This window comes from Misgurnus anguillicaudatus, chromosome 2 (assembly GCF_027580225.2).
Source record: "Misgurnus anguillicaudatus chromosome 2, ASM2758022v2, whole genome shotgun sequence".
In the NCBI taxonomy this organism is placed as follows: domain Eukaryota; kingdom Metazoa; phylum Chordata; class Actinopteri; order Cypriniformes; family Cobitidae; genus Misgurnus; species Misgurnus anguillicaudatus.
Genome location: NC_073338.2, coordinates 17,168,855 through 17,186,329, shown reverse-complemented (window position 1 = coordinate 17,186,329; position 17,475 = coordinate 17,168,855). Strand labels below are relative to the sequence as shown.

Here is a 17,475-nt window from a genome sequence, read left to right as displayed (position 1 = left end):
CAAGATCTCCGCAATTTAACATCACAAAGGCCTTTAGATGAGACTGACCAAATATGACGATGATCGGATTAAATCTGTCGGAGGAGTTCGTTAAAGTATGAAGCCTGGAAATTACCAAATTTGCACAAAAATCAAGGCAAATATTAAAAATGGCCGACTTCCTTTGGGGTTTAGAGCTTCGCTCCAAGAGACTTTTTTGTAGGTCTTGGGGTGGTAGATGATCCTACCAAATTTCGTATTTGTACGTTTTTCGTAGCGGGGGGGCTGTTCTCTTGAAATTTTGCAGGTGGCGCTATCGAGCCATTTCTACACGCCCACTTCTGGCGCCTATGGCACATGTAAATTTTCGCCACTTCTGACATGTGTGCAAAATTTCATGAGTTTTCGAGCATGTTTCGCCCCTCAAAAATGCGATTCACTTTGGAGAAGAAGAAGAATAAATAATAATAATAATAATAATAAACGGAGCAAAAACAATAGGGTCCTCACACCCTGGTGTGCTCGGGCCCTAATTAAAGCTGCAAGCAGCGATGGAAGGGCCCTCGCACGCATGTGCACCGCTACCCTATGGCATTAGTAAAGCAGTAAACCAGGGGGGTATGAATAAAGTGGGTAAATACAGGTGGATATTCAAAGGGAAACTGATCTGCCACACCGCCTGTGTGCAGCAGGTGGCGCTATGATGGTACCTGATTATTGTTAGATTGACGTGTTCAGGCCAGGACCCTTAACAAACGTGTGAAGTCTGGGGCAGGTCGAACAATGTATGTCTGAATTACAACAGCTTCCTGTTTCATGGTGAAACACCACACTTTGCCAGGCCACCACGGACACGCCCTTAAACAAAAAGTCAAGATCTTCACAATTTATCACCACAAAGGGCTTAACATCAATCTGACCAAATATGATGATGATTTGATTAAATCTCTAAGAGCAGTAAATCACAGCGTAAAACATGGCATTTCCTGCAACCTCTAGGTGGCGCTATGACTGAAGCTGAATATTGGCATTAAAATGTGTTCACTTCAAGACCCTTATCAAACATGTGAAGCGTGGGGCAGATTGAACATTGTATGCCTTAGTTATAACAACTTCCTGTTTCATGGCGAAAACGCTGAACTTTGTCAGGCCGCCACGGACACACCCTCCAACGAAAAGTCAAAAGCTCCGCAATTTAACATCGCAAAGGCCTTTAGATGATACTGACCAAATATGATGATGATCTGATTAAATCTCTAGGAGGAGTTCGTTAAAGTACGAAGGCTGGAAATGACAAAATTTGCACAGAAATCACAGCGAAAAATCAAAATGGCTGACTTCCTGTGGGGTTTAGAGCTTCGCTCCAAGAGACTTTTTTGTAGGTCTTGGGGGGATAGATGACCCTACCAAATCTCGTATCTGTAGGTTTTTCATAGCGGCGGGGCTGTTCTCTTGAAATTTTGCAGGTGGCGCTATTGAGCCATTTCTACACGCCCACTTCTGGCGGCTATGCCACATGTAAATTTTCGCCACTTCTGACGTGTGTGCAATGTTTTATGACTTTTTGAGCTTGTTTAGCCTGTCAAAATGCATTTCATTTAGCGATACTTTGCGAGGCCGCCACGGACACGCCCTTTGATGAAAAGTCAAGGTCGTTGGTTTTTATCATCACACAAGGTCTTGAGATTACACTGGTGAAATATGATGTTGATATGTTTAAATATCTAAGAGCAGTAAGTCACAGCTTAAAACATGGTATTTCCTGCTGCCTCTAGGTGGCGCTATGACTATTACGGAATTATGCCATGTTTATGTGTTCAGGCCAGGACCCTTATCAAACGTGTGAAGTCGGGGGCAGATCGGACAATGTATGCCGGAATTACAACAACTTCATGTTTCATAGCGAAACATCACACTTTGCCAGGCCGCCACGGACACGCCCTCCAACAAAAAGTCAAGATCTTCACAATTTATCATCGCAAAGGGCTTAAGATCAGTCTGACCAGATATGATGATGATTTGATTAAATCTCTAAGAGCGGTAAATCACAGCGTAAAACATGGCATTTCCTGCTACCTCTTGGTGGCGCTATGACTGAAGCTGAATATTGGCATTGGAATGTGTTCAGGCCAAGACCCTTATCAAACGTGTGAAGTGTGGGGCAGATTGGACATTGTATGCCTGAGTTAGAACAACTTCCTGTTTCATGGCGAAAATGCTGAACTTTGTCAGGCCGCCACGGATACACCCTCCAACGAAAAGTCAAGATCTCCGCAATTTAACATCGCAAAAGCCTTTAGATGAGACTGACCAAATATGATAATGATCGGATTAAATCGCTAGGAGGAGTTCGTTAAAGTACGACGCTTGGAAATGTCAAAAAATTACACAGAAAATTCAAAATGGCCGACTTCCTGTGGGGTTTAGAGCTTAGCTCCAAGAGACTTTTTTGTAGGTCTTGGGGTGCTAGATGATCCTACCAAATTTCGTATCTGTAAATTTTTCGTAGTGGGGGGGCTGTTCTCTTGAAATTTTGCAGGTGGCGCTATCGAGCCATTTCTACACGCCCACTTCTGACGCCTAGACTACATGTAAATTTTCGCCACTTTTGACGCGTGTGCAAATTTTCATGAGTTTTCGGGTATGGTTATGCCTTCAAAAATGCGATTCATTTCGGAAAATAATAATAATAATAATAAACGAAGCAAAAACAATAGGGCTTTGCACCCACGGTGCAGGCCATTCTGGCCTGCTCCTCGGTGCTCGGGCCCTAATTAAAGCTGCAAGCAGCGATGGAAGGGCCCTCGCACGCATGTGCACCGCTACCCTATGGCATTAGTAAAGCAGTGAACCAGGGGGATATGAATTAAAGTGGGTAAATACAGGTGGATATTCAAAGGGAAACTGATGTGCCACACCGCCTGTGTGCAGCAGGTGGTGCTATGACTGAAGCTGAATATTGGCATTGAAATGTGTTCAGGCAGATCGAACAATGTATGTCTGAATTACAACAGCTTCCTGTTTCATGGCAAAACATCACACTTTGCCAGGCCGCCACGGACACGCCCTTCAACGAAAAGTCAAGATATTCACAATTTATCACCGCAGAGGGCTTAACATCAATCTAACCAAATATGATGATGATTTGATTAAATCTCTAAGAGCAGTAAATCATAGCGTAAAACATGGTATTTCCTGCTACATCTAGGTGGCGCTATGACTGAAGCTGAATATTGGCATTGAAATGTGTTCAGGCCAAGACCCTAATCAAACATGTGAAGCGTGGGGCAGATTGGACATTGTATACCTGAGTTAGAGCCACTTCCTGTTTCATGGCGAAAACGCAGAAATTTGGCAGCCCGCCACGGACACACCCTCCAACGAAAAGTCAAGATCTCTGCAATTTAGCATCGCAAAGGCGTTTAGATAAGACCGACCAAATATGACGATGATAGGATTAAATCTGTAGGAGGAGTTTGTTGCAGTATGAAGCCTGGAAATGACCAAATTTGCACAAAAATCAAGGCAAAAATTCAAAATGGCCGACTTCCTGTGGGGTTTAGAGCTTCGCTCCAAGATACTTTTTTGTAGGTCTTGGGGTGATAGATGATCCTACCAAATTTCATATCTGTACATTTTTCGTAGCGGGGGGGCTGTTCGCTTGAAATTTTGCAGGTGGCGCTATCGAGCCATTTCTACACGCCCACTTCTGGCGCCTATGCCACATGTAAATTTTCGCCACTTCTGACATGTGTGCAACGTTTTATGACTTTTTGGGCTTGTTTAGCCTGTCAAAAATGCGATTCATTTACCGATACTTTGCGAGGCCGCCACGGACACGCCCTTTAATGAAAAGTTAAGGTCGTTGCTTTTTATCATCACACAAGGTCTTGAGATTACACTGGTGAAATATGATGTTGATATGGTTAAATATCTAAGAGCAGTAAATCACAGCGTAAAACATGGTATTTCCTGCTGCCTCTAGGTGGCGCTATGAGTGTTACTGAATTATGCCATGTTGATGTGTTCAGGCCTGGACCCTTATCAAACGTGTGAAGTCAGGGGCAGATCGGACATTGTATGCCTGAGTTATAACAACTTCCTGTTTCATGGCGAAACATCACACTTTGCCAGGCCGCCATGGACACGCCCTTCAACGAAAAGTCAAGATCTTCGCAATTTATCAAGGAAAAGGGCTTAACATCAGTCAGACCAAATATGATGATGATTTGATTAAATCTCTAAGAGCAGTAAATCAGAGCATAAAACATGGTATTTCCTCCTACCTCTAGGTGGCGCTATGAGTGAAGTTGAATATTGGCATTGAAATGTGTTCAGGTCAAGACCCTTATCAAACATGTGAAGCGTGGGGCAGATTGGACATTGTATGCCTGAGTTAGAGCCACTTCCTGTTTCATGGCGAAAATGCCGAAATTTGTCAGGCCGCCACGGACACACCCTCTGACGAAAAGTCAAGATCTCCGCAATTTAACATCGCAAAGGCCTTTAGATGAGATTGACCAAATATGACGATGATCGGATTAAATCTGTAGGAGGAGTTCGTTAAAGTATGAAGGCTGGAAATGACCAAATTTGCACAAAAATCAAGGCAAAATTTCAAAATGGCGGACTTCCTGTTGGGTTTAGAGCTTCGCTCCAAGAGACCTTTTTGTAGGTCTTGGGGTGATAGATGATCCTACCAAATTTCGTATCTGTACGTTTTTCGCAGTGGGGGGGCTGTTCTCTTGAAATTTTGCAGGTGGCGCTATCGAGCCATTTCTACACGCCCACTTCTGGCGCCTATGCCACATGTAAATTTTCGCCACTCCTGACATGTGTGCAAAATTTCATGAGTTTTCGAGCATGTTTTGCCCCTCAAAAATGCGATTCACTTTGGAGAAGAAGAAGAATAAATAATAATTAAAGCTGCAAGCAGCGATGGAAGGGCCCTCGCACGCATGTGCACCGCTACCCTATGGCATTAGTAAAACAGTAAACCAGGGGGGTATAAATTAAAGTGGGTAAATACAGGTGGATATTCAAAGGGAAAATGATGTGCCACACCGCCTGTGTGCAGCAGGTGGCGCTATGATGGTACCTGATTATTGTTATATTGACGTGTTCAGGCCGGGACCCTTATCAAGCGTGTGAAGTCTGGAGCAGATCGGATAATGTATGCCTGAATTACAACAGCTTCCTGTTTCATGTCAAAACATCACACTTTGCCAGGCCGCCACGGACACGCCCTTCAACGAAAAGTCAAGATCTTCGCAATTTATCACGGCAAAGGGCTTAACATCAGTCTGACCAAATATGATGATGATTTTATTAAATCTCTAAGAGCAGTAAATCACAACGCAAAACATGGCATTTCCTGCTACCTCTAGGTGGCGCTATGACTGAAGCTGAATATTGGCATTGAAATGTGTTCAGGCCAAGACCCTTATCAAACATGTGAAGCATGTGGGGCAGATTGGACATTGTATCCCTGAGTTATAACAACTTCCTGTTTCATGGCGAAAATGCCTAACTTTGTCAGGCCGCCACGGACACACCCTCCAACGAAAAGTCAAGATCTCCGCAATTTAACATCACAAAGGCCTTTAGATGAGATTGACCAAATATGATGATGATCGGATTAAATCTCTAGGAGGAGTTCGTTAAAGTACGACGCTTGGCAATGTGAAAAAATGACAGAGAAAATTCAAAATGGCTGACTTCCTGTGGGGTTAAGAGCTTAGTTCCAAGAGACTTTTTTGTAGGTCTTGGGGTGATAGACGATCCTACCAAAATTCGTATCTGTATGTTTTTCGTAGCGGGGGGGCTGTTCTCTTGAAATTTTGCAGGTGGCGCTATCGAGCCATTTCAACACGCCCACTTCTGCCGCCTATACCACATGTAAATTTTCACCACTTCTGACGGGTGTGCAAAATTTCATGAGTTTTTGAGCATGTTTAGGCCTTCAAAAATGCGATTCATTTCGGAAAATAATAATAATAATAATAATAATAATAATAATAATAATAATAAACGAAGCAAAAACAATAGGGCTTTGCACCCACGGTGCAGGCCATTCTGGCCTGCTCCTCGGTGCTCGGGCCCTAATAATAATAATAATAATAATAAACGGAGCAAAAACAATAGGGTCCTCACACTTGTGTGCTCGGGCCCTAATTAAAGCTGCAAGCAGCGATGGAAGGGCCCTCGCACGCATATGCACCGCTACCCTATGGCATTAGTAAAGCAGTAAACCAGGGGGGTATAAATTAAAGTGGGTAAATACAGCTGGATATTCAAAGGGAAACTGGTGTGCCACACCGCCTGTGTGCAGCAGGTGGCGCTATGATGGTACCTGATTATTGTTATATTGACGTGTTCAGGCCGGGAACCTTATCAAACGTGTGAAGTCTGAAGCAGATCGGATAATGTATGCCTGAATTACAACAGCTTCCTGTTTCATGTCAAAACATCTCACTTTGCCAGGCCGCCACGGACACGCACTTCAACGAAAAGTCAAGATCTTCGCAATTTATCACGGCAAAGGGCTTAACATCAGTCTGACCAAATATGATGATGATTTGATTAAATCTCTAAGAGTAGTAAATCACAGCGTAAAACATGGCATTTCCTGGAACCTCTAGGTGGCGCTAGGACTGAAGCTGAATATTGGCATTGAAATGTGTTCAGGCCGAGACTCTTATCAAACATGTGAAGTGTGGGGCAGATTGGACATTGTATGCCTGAGTTAGAACAACTTCCTGTTTCATGGCGAAAACGCTGAATTTTGTCAGGCCGCCACGGACACACCCTCCAACGAAAAGTCAAAAGCTCCGCAATTTTACATCGCAAAGGCCTTTAGATAAGATTGACCAAATATGATGACGATCTGATAAAATCTCTAGGAGGAGTTCGTTAAAGTACGAAGGCTGGAAATGACAAAATTTGCACAGAAATCACAGCGAAAAATCAAAATGGCCGACTTCCTGTGGGGTTTAGAGCTTCGCTCCAAGAGACTTTTTTGTAGGTCTTGGGGTGATACATGATCCTACCAAATTTTGTATCTGTACGTTTTTCGTAGTGGGGGGGCTGTTCTTTTGAAATTTTGCAGGTGGCGCTATTGAGCCATTTCTACACGCCCACTTCTGGCGCCTATGCCACATGTAAATTTTCGCCACTTCTGACGTGTTTGCAAAATTTCATGAGTTTTCGAGTATGTTTAGGCCCTCAAAAATGCGATTCACTTTGGAGAAGAAACGGAATAATAATAATAATAATAATAATAATAATAAACCGAGCAAAAACAATAGGGTCCTCACACTGGTGTGCTCGGGCCCTAATAATAATAATAATAATAAACGGAGCAAAAACAATAGGGTCCTCACACCCTGGTGTGCTCGGGCCCTAATTAAAGCTGCAAGCAGCGATGGAAGGGCCCTCGCACGCATGTGCACCGCTACCCTATGCTATTAGTAAAGCAGTTAACCAGGGGGATCTTAATTATAGTGGGCAAATATAGGTGGATATTCAAAGGGAAACTGATGTGCCACACCGCCTGTGTGCAGCAGGTGGCGCTGTGACTGTAACTGATTGTTGTTATATTAATGTGTTCAGGCCGGGACCCTTATCAAAAGTGTGAAGTATAGGGCAGATCGGATAATGTATGCCTGAATTGCAACAGATTCCTGTTTCATGGCGAAACATCACTCTTTGCCAGGCCGCCACGGACACGCCCTTCAACGAAAAGTCAAGATCTTCGTAATTTTTCATCGCAAAGGGCTTAAGATCAGTCTCACCTGATATGATAATGATTTGATTAAATCTCTGAGAACAGTAAATCACAGTGTAAAACAAGGCATTTCCTGCTACCTTTAGGTGGCGCTAGGACTGAAGCTGAATATTGGCATTGAAATGTGTTCAGGCAAGACCCTTATCAAACATGTGAAGTGTGTGGCAGATTGGACATTGTATGCCTGAGTTATAACAACGTCCTGTTTCATGGCGAAAACGCTGAAATTTGTCAGGCCGCCACGGACACACCCTCCAACGAAAAGTCAAAAGCTCCGCAATTTAACATCGCAAAGGCCTTTAGATGAGATTGACCAAATATGATGACGATCTATTAAAATCTCTAGGAGGAGTTCGTTAAAGTACGAAGCCTGGAAATGACAAAATTTGCACATAAATTACAGCAAAAATTCAAAATGGACGACTTCCTGTGGGGTTTAGAGCTTCGCTCCAAGAGACTTTTTGGTAGGTCTTGGGGTGATAGATGACCCTACCAAATTTCGTATCTGTAGGTTTTTCGTAGTGGGGGGGCTGTTCTCTTGAAATTTTGCAGGTGGCGCTATTGAGCCATTTCTACACGCCCACTTCTGGCGCCTATGCCACGTGTAAATTTTTGCCACTTCTGACGTGTGTGCAACGTTGTATGACTTTTTGAGCTTGTTTAGCCTGTCAAAAATGCAATTCATTTAGCGATACTTTGCGAGGCTGCCACGGACACGCCCTTTAATGAAAAGTCAAGGTCGTTGCTCTTTATCATCACACAAGGTCTTGAGATTACACTGGTGAAATATGATGTTGATATGTTTAAATCTCTAAGAGCAGTAAGACACAGCGTAAAACATGGTATTTCCTGCTGCCTCTAGGTGGCGCTATGAGTGTTACTGAATTATGCCATGTTGATGTGTTCAGGCCTGGACCCTTATCAAATGTGTGAAGTCAGGGGCAGATCGGACAACGTATGCCTGAATTACATCAGCTTCCTGTTTCATGGCGAAACATCAAACTTTCCCAGGCCGCCAAGGACACGCCCTCCAACGAAAAGTCAAAAGCTCCGCAATTTAGCATCGCAAAGGCCTTTAGATGATACTGACCAAATATGATGATGATCAGAGTAAATCTCTAGGAGGAGTTCGTTAAAGTACGACGCTTGGAAATGTCCAAAAATGACAGAGAAAATTCAAAATGGCCGACTTCCTGTGGGGTTTAGAGGTTCGCTCCAAGAGACTTTTTTGTAGGTCTTGGAGTGATAGATGATCCTACCAAATTTCGTATCTGTACGTTTTTCGTAGTGGGGGGGCTGTTCTCTTGAAATTTTGCAGGTGGCGCTATCGAGCCATTTTTACACGCCCACTTCTGACACCTATACTACATGTACATTTTCGCCACTTCTGACGCGTGTGCAAATTTTCATGAGTTTTCGGGTATGTTTAGGCCCGAAAATGCGATCCATTTCGGAGAAGAAGAAGAAGAAGAAGAAGAAGAAGAAGAAGAAGAAGAAGAAAAATAATAATAATAATAAACGGAGCAAAAACAATAGGGTCCTCACACCCTGGTGTGCTCGGGCCCTAATAAACGAAGCAAAAACAATAGGGCTTTGCACCCACGGTGCAGGCCATTCTGGCCTGCTCCTCGGTGCTCGGGCCCTAATTAAAGCTGCAAGCAGCGATGGAAGGGCCCTCGCACACATGTGCACCGCCACCCTATGGCATTAGTAAAGCAGTGAACCAGGGGGATATGAATTAAAGTGGGTAAATATAGGTGGATATTCAAAGAAAAATTGATGTGCCACACCGCATGTGTGCAGCAGGCGGCGCTATGACGGTACCTGATTATTGTTATATTGACGTGTTCAGGCCGGGACCCTTATCAAACGTGTGAAGTCTGGAGCAGATCAAACAATGTATGCCTGAATTACAACAGCTTCCTGTTTCATGGTGAAACATCACACTTTGCCAGGCTGCCACAGACACGCCCTTCAACGAAAAGTTAAGATCTTCGCAATTTATCATCGCAAAGGGCTTAAGATCAGTCTGACCAAATATGATGATGATTTTATTAAATCTCTAAGAGCAGTAAATCACAGCGTAAAACATGGCATTTCCTGCTACCTCTAGGTGGCGCTATGACTGAAGCTGAATATTGGCATTGAAATGTGTTCAGGCCAAGACTCGCATCAAACGTGTGAAGTGTGTGGCAGATTGAACATTGTATGCCTTAGTTATAACAACTTCCTGTTTCATGGCGAAAACCCTGAACTTTGTCAGGCCGCCACGGACACACCCTCCAACAAAAAGTCAAAAGCTCCGCAATTTAACATCGCAAAGGCCTTTAGATGAGATTGACCAAATATGATGACGATCTGATAAAATCTCTAGGAGGAGTTCGTTAAAGAACGAAGGCTGGAAATGACCAAATTTGCACAGAAATCACAGTGAAAAATCAAAATGGCCGACTTCCTGTGGGGTTTAGAGCTTCGCTCCAAGAGACTTTTTTGTAGGTCTTGGGGTGATACATGATCCTACCAAATTTCGTATCGGTACGTTTTTCGTAGTGGGGGGGCTGTTCTTTTGAAATTTTGCAGGTGGCGCTATTGAGCCATTTCTACACGCCTACTTCTGGCGCCTATGCCAAATGTAAATTTTCGCCACTTCTGACGTGTGTGCAGAATTTCATGAGTTTTCGAGTATGTTTAGGCCCTAAAAATTGCGATTCACTTTGGAGAAGAAACTGAATAATAATAATAATTAAAGCTGCAAGCAGCGATGGAAGGGCCCTCGCACGCATGTGCACCGCTACCCTATGGCATTAGTAAAGCAGTAAACCAGGGGGGTATAAATTAAAGTGGGTAAATACAGCTGGATATTCAAAGGGAAACTGGTGTGCCACACCGCCTGTGTGCAGCAGGTGGCGCTATGATGGTACCTGATTATTGTTATATTGACGTGTTCAGGCCGGGACCCTTATCAAACGTGTGAAGTCTGAAGCAGATCGGATAATGTATGCCTGAATTACAACAGCTTCCTGTTTCATGTCAAAACATCTCACTTTGCCAGGCCGCCACGGACACGCACTTCAACGAAAAGTCAAGATCTTCGCAATTTATCACGGCAAAGGGCTTAACATCAGTCTGACCAAATATGATGATGATTTGATTAAATCTCTAAGAGCAGTAAATCACAGCGTAAAACATGGCATTTCCTGCTACCTCTAGGTGGCGCTATGAGTGAAGTTGAATATTGGCATTGAAATGTGTTCAGGCCAAGACCCTTATCAAACATGTGAAGCGTGGGGCAGATTGGACATTGTATGCCTGAGTTATAACAACTTCCTGTTTCATCGCGAAAATGCCTAACTTTGTCAGGCCGCCACGGACACACCCTCCAACGAAAAGTCAAGATCTCCGCAATTTAACATCGCAAAGGCCTTTAGATGAGATTGACCAAATATGATGATGATCGGATTAAATCTCTAGGAGGAGTTCGTTAAAGTACGACGCTTGAAAATGTAAAAAAATGACAGAGAAAAATCAAAATGGCTGACTTCCTGTGGGGTTTAGAGCTTAGTTCCAAGAGACTTTTTTGTAGGTCTTGGGGTGATAGATGATCCTACCAAAATTCGTATCTGTACGTTTTTCGTAGCGGGGGGGCTGTTCTCTTGAAATTTTGCAGGTGGCGCTATCGAGCCATTTCTACACGCCCACTTCTGAAGCCTACACCACATGTAAATTTTCACCACTTCTGACGCGTGTGCAAAATTTCATGAGTTTTTGAGCACGTTTAGGCCTTCAAAAATGCGATTCATTTTGGAAAATAATAATAATTAAAGCTGCAAGCAGCGATGGAAGGGCCCTCGCACGCATGTGCACCGCCACCCTATGGCCTTAGTAAAGCTGTGAACCAGGGGGATATGCATTTAAGTGGGTAAATATAGGTGGATATTCAAAAGAACTTTGATTTGTAACACAGTGTAAAACCTGACATTTCCTGCTGCCAGCAGGTGGCGCTACAACTTTTATTGAATATTGCCATGTTGATTTGTTCAGGCCAGGACACTTATCAAACATGTGACCCGTTGGTCAGATTAGACATTGTAAGCCTGAGTTACAACAACTTCCTGTTTTATGGCGAAAAACCAACATTTGGCAGGCTGCCACGGACACACCTTCCATTGAAAACTCAAGATCTCCGCAATTTAGCATCGCAAAGGCCTTTAGATGACACGAACGAAATATGGTTTTAATCTAATGAAATCTGTAGGAAGAGTTTATTAAAGTCCGAAGCCCAGAAATAGCAAAATTTGCACTCAAATTAAAGAGGAAATTTAAAATGGCTGACTTCCTGTGGGGTAAAGAGCTTGGCTCCAAGAGACTTTTTTGTATGTCTTGGGGTGATACATGATCCTACCACATGTCGTATCTGTACGTTTAATGTAGCGGGGGGCTGCTCTCTTGAGTTTTTGTAGGTGGCGCTATAGAGCCATTTTTACCTCCCCCCAGTTCTGAACCCTATATCACATGAACATTTTCACCACCTTTGACATGTGTGCAACATTTCATGACTTTTTGAGCTCGTTTAGGCTGTCAAAAATGCGATGAATTTAACAATGTTTTGCGAGGCCGCCACGGACACGCCCTTTAACGAAAAGTCAAGGCCTTCGCTATTTATCATCACACAAGGTCTTGAGATTAGACTGATGAAATATGATGTTGATATAATCAAATCTCCAAGAGCAGTAAGTCACAGCATAAAAGGTTGTATTTCCTGCTGCCTCTAGGTGGCGCTATGACTGTTACTGAATTATTCCATGTTGATGTGTTCAGGCCGGGAACTTTATCAAACGTGTGAAGTTGGGGGCAGATCGGACCATGTATGTCTGAATTACAACAGCTTCCTGTTTCATGGTGAAACATCACACTTTGGCAGGAAGCTACGGACACGCCCTCCAACGAAAAGTCAAGATCTTTGCAATTTATAACCGCAAAGGGCTTAACATCAGTCTGACCAAATATGATGATGATTTGATTAAATCTCTAAGAGTAGTAAATCACAGCGTAAAACATGGTATTTCCTCCTACCTCTAGGTGGCGCTATGAGTGAAGCTGAATATTGGCATTGAAATGTGTTCAGGCCAAGACCCTTATCAAACGTGTGAAGCGTGGGGCAGATTGGACATTGTATGCCTGAGTTACAGCCACTTCCTGCTTCATGGCGAAAATGCCGAAGTTTGTCAGGCCGCCACGGACACACCCTCCAACGAAAAGTCAAGATCTCCGCAATTTAACATTGCAAAGGCCTTTAGATGAGACTGACCAAATATGACGATGATCGGATTAAATCTGTAGGAGGAGTTCGTTAAAGTACAAAGCCTGGAAATGCCAAAATTTGGTCAGAAATCACAGTGAAAATTCAAAATGGCCGACTTCCTGTGGGGTTTACAGCTTCGCTCCAAGAGACTTTTTTGTAGGTCTTGGGGTGATAGATGATCCTACCAAATTTCGTATCTGTACGTTTTTCGTAGCGGGGGGGCTGTTCTCTTGAATTTTGCAGGTGGCGCTATCGAGCCATTTCTACACGCCCACTTCTGGCGCCTATGCCACATGTAAATTTTCGCCACTTCTGACATGTGTGCAAAATTTCATGACTTTTCGAGCATGTTTCGCCCCTCAAAAATGCGATTCACTTTGGAGAAGAAGAAGAATAAATAATAATTAAAGCTGCAAGCAGCGATGGAAGGGCCCTCGCACGCATGTGCACCGCTACCCTATGGCATTAGTAAAGCAGTGAACCAGGGGGATATGAATTAAAGTGGGTAAATACAGGTGGATATTCAAAGGGAAACTGATGTGCCACACCGCCTGTGTGCAGCAGGTGGTGCTATGACTGAAGCTGAATATTGGCATTGAAATGTGTTCAGGCCAAGAACCTTATCAAACATGTGAAGTCTGGGGCAGATCGAACAATGTATGTCTGAATTACAACAGCTTCCTTTTTCATGGCGAAACATCACACTTTGCCAGGCCGCCACGGACCCGCCCTTCAACGAAAAGTCAAGATATTCACAATTTATCACCGCAGAGGGCTTTACATCAATCTAACCAAATATGATGATGATTTGATTAAATCTCTAAGAGCAGTAAATCATAGCGTAAAACATGGTATTTCCTGCTACCTCTAGGTGGCGCTATGACTGAAGCTGAATATTGGCATTGAAATGTGTTCAGGCCAAGACCCTAATCAAACATGTGAAGCGTGGGGCAGATTGGACATTGTATGCCTGAGTTAGAGCAACTTCCTGTTTCATGGCGAAAACGCCGAAATTTGGCAGCCCGCCACGGACACACCCTCCAACGAAAAGTCAAGATCTCTGCAATTTAGCATCGCAAAGGCCTTTAGATAAGACCGACCAAATATGACGATGATCGGATTAAATCTGTAGGAGGAGTTTGTTGCAGTATCAAGCCTGGAAATGACCAAATTTGCACAAAAATCAAGGCAAAAATTCAAAATGGCCGACTTCCTGTGGGGTTTAGAGCTTCGCTCCAAGAGACTTTTTTGTAGGTCTTGGGGTGATAGATGATCCTACCAAATTTCGTATCTGTACATTTTTCGTAGCGGGGGGGGGGCTGTTCGCTTGAAATTTTGCAGGTGGCGCTATCGAGCCATTTCTACACACCCACTTCTGGCGCCTATGCCACATGTAAATTTTCGCCACTTCTGACATGTGTGCAACGTTTTATGACTTTTTGGGCTTGTTTAGCCTGTCAAAAATGCGATTCATTTACCGATACTTTGCGAGGCCGCCACGGACACGCCCTTTAATGAAAAGTCAAGGTCGTTGCTTTTTATCATCACACAAGGTCTTGAGATTACACTGGTGAAATATGATGTTGATATGGTTAAATATCTAAGAGCAGTAAATCACAGCGTAAAACATGGTATTTCCTGCTGCCTCTAGGTGGCGCTATGAGTGTTACTGAATTATGCCATGTTGATGTGTTCAGGCCTGGACCCTTATCAAACGTGTGAAGTCAGGGGCAGATCGGACATTGTATGCCTGAGTTATAACAACTTCCTGTTTCATGGCGAAACATCACACTTTGCCAGGCCGCCACGGACACGCCCTTCAACGAAAAGTCAAGATCTTCGCAATTTATCAAGGAAAAGGGCTTAACATCAGGCAGACCAAATATGATGATGATTTGATTAAATCTCTAAGAGCAGTAAATCAGAGCATAAAACATGGTATTTCCTCCTACCTCTAGGTGGCGCTATGAGTGAAGTTGAATATTGGCATTGAAATGTGTTCAGGCCAAGACCCTTATCAAACGTGTGAAGTCAGGGGCAGATCGGACATTGTATGCCTGAGTTATAACAACTTCCTGTTTCATGGCGAAACATCACACTTTGCCAGGCCGCCACGGACACGCCCTTCAACGAAAAGTCAAGATCTTCGCAATTTATCAAGGAAAAGGGCTTAACATCAGGCAGACCAAATATGATGATGATTTGATTAAATCTCTAAGAGCAGTAAATCAGAGCATAAAACATGGTATTTCCTCCTACCTCTAGGTGGCGCTATGAGTGAAGTTGAATATTGGCATTGAAATGTGTTCAGGCCAAGACCCTTATCAAACGTATGAAGCGTGGGGCAGATTGGTCATTGTATGCCTGAGTTAGAGCCACTTCCTGTTTCATGGCGAAAATGCCGAAATTTGTCAGGCCGCCACGGACACACCCTCTGACGAAAAGTCAAGATCTCCGCAATTTAACATCGCAAAGGCCTTTAGATGAGATTGACCAAATATGACGATGATCGGATTAAATCTGTAGGAGGAGTTCGTTAAAGTATGAAGGCTGGAAATGACCAAATTTGCACAAAAATCAAGGCAAAAATTCAAAATGGCGGACTTCCTGTTGGGTTTAGAGCTTCGCTCCAAGAGACTTTTTTGTAGGTCTTGGGGTGATAGATGATCCTACCAAATTTCGTATCTGTACGTTTTTCGTAGCGGAGGGGCTGTTCTCTTGAAATTTTGCAGGTGGCGCTATCGAGCCATTTCTACACGCCCACTTCTGGCGCCTATGCCACATGTAAATTTTCGCCACTCCTGACGTGTGTGCAGAATTTCATGAGTTTTCGAGCATGTTTCGCCCCTCAAAAATGCGATTCACTTTGGAGAAGAAGAAGAATAAATAATAATAATAATAATAATAATAATAAACGGAGCAAAAACAATAGGGTCCTCACACTTGTGTGCTCGGGCCCTAATTAAAGCTGCAAGCAGCGATGGAAGGGCCCTCGCACGCATGTGCACCGCCACCCTATGGCATTAGTAAAGCAGTGAACCAGGGGGATATGAATTAAAGTGGGTAAATATAGGTGGATATTCAAAGAAAAATGTATGTGCCACACCGCCTGTGTGCAGCAGGTGGCGCTATGACGCTACCTGATTATTGTTATATTGATGTGCTCAGGCCGCCACCCTTATCAAACGTGTGAAGTCTGGAGCAGATCAAACAATGTATGCCTGAATTACAACAGCTTCCTGTTTCATGGTGAAACATCACACTTTGCCAGGCTGCCACGGACACGCCCTTCAATGAAAAGTCAAGATCTTTGCTATTTATCATCGCAAAGGGCTTAAGATCAGTCTGACCAGATATGATGATGATTTTATTAAATCTCTAAGAGCAGTAAATGACAGTGTAAAACATGGCATTTCCTGCTACCTCTAGGTGGCGCTATGACTGAAGCTGAATATTGGCATTGAAATGTGTTCATGCCAAGACTCGCATCAAACGTGTGAAGTGTGTGGCAGATTGGACATTGTATGCCTTAGTTATAACAACTTCCTGTTTCATGGCGAAAACGCTGAACTTTGTCAGGCCGCCACGGACACACCCTCCAACAAAAAGTCAAAAGCTCCGCAATTTAACATCGCAAAGGCCTTTAGATTAGATTGACCAAATATGATGACGATCTGATAAAATCTCTAGGAGGAGTTCGTTAAAGTACGAAGGCTGGAAATGACAAAATTTGCACAGAAATCACAGTGAAAAATCAAAATGGCCGACTTCCTGTGGGGTTTAGAGCTTCGCTCCAAGAGACTTTTTTGTAGGTCTTGGGGTGATACATGATCCTACCAAATTTCGTATCGGTATGTTTTTCGTAGTGGGGGGGCTGTTCTTTTGAAATTTTGCAGGTGGCGCTATTGAGCCATTTCTACACGCCCACTTCTGGTGCCTATGCCAAATGTAAATTTTCGCCACTTCTGACGTGTGTGCAAAATTTCATGAGTTTTCGAGTATGTTTAGGCCCTCAAAAATGCGATTCACTTTGGAGAAGAAACGGAATAATAATAATAATAATAATAATAATAAACCGAGCAAAAACAATAGGGCTTTGCACCCACGGTGCAGGCCATTCTGGCCTGCTCCTCGGTGCTCGGGCCCTAATAATAAACGGAGCAAAAACAATAGGGTCCTCACACCCCGGTGTGCTCGGGCCCTAATAATTAAAACTGCAAACAGTGATGGAAGGGCCCTCGCACGCATGTGCACCGCCACTCTATGGCCTTAGTAAAGCAATGAACCAGGGGGATTGAAATTTCAGTGGGTAAATATAGGTGGATATTCAAAGGAACTTTGAAGTGCCACACCTCCTTTGTGCAGCAGGTGGTGCTATGATTGTAATTGATTGTTGCAACATTGATGT

At 43.6% G+C, this 17,475-nt stretch overlaps 1 protein-coding gene across 1 annotated transcript in view; it reads right to left on the bottom strand.

Annotated features, from left to right (window-relative positions):
* The window catches only part of LOC129441935 (interferon-induced protein 44-like), a 183,442-nt gene that overhangs the window by 44,094 nt on the left and 121,873 nt on the right, over positions 1 to 17,475 (bottom strand). The window lies entirely within an intron of this gene.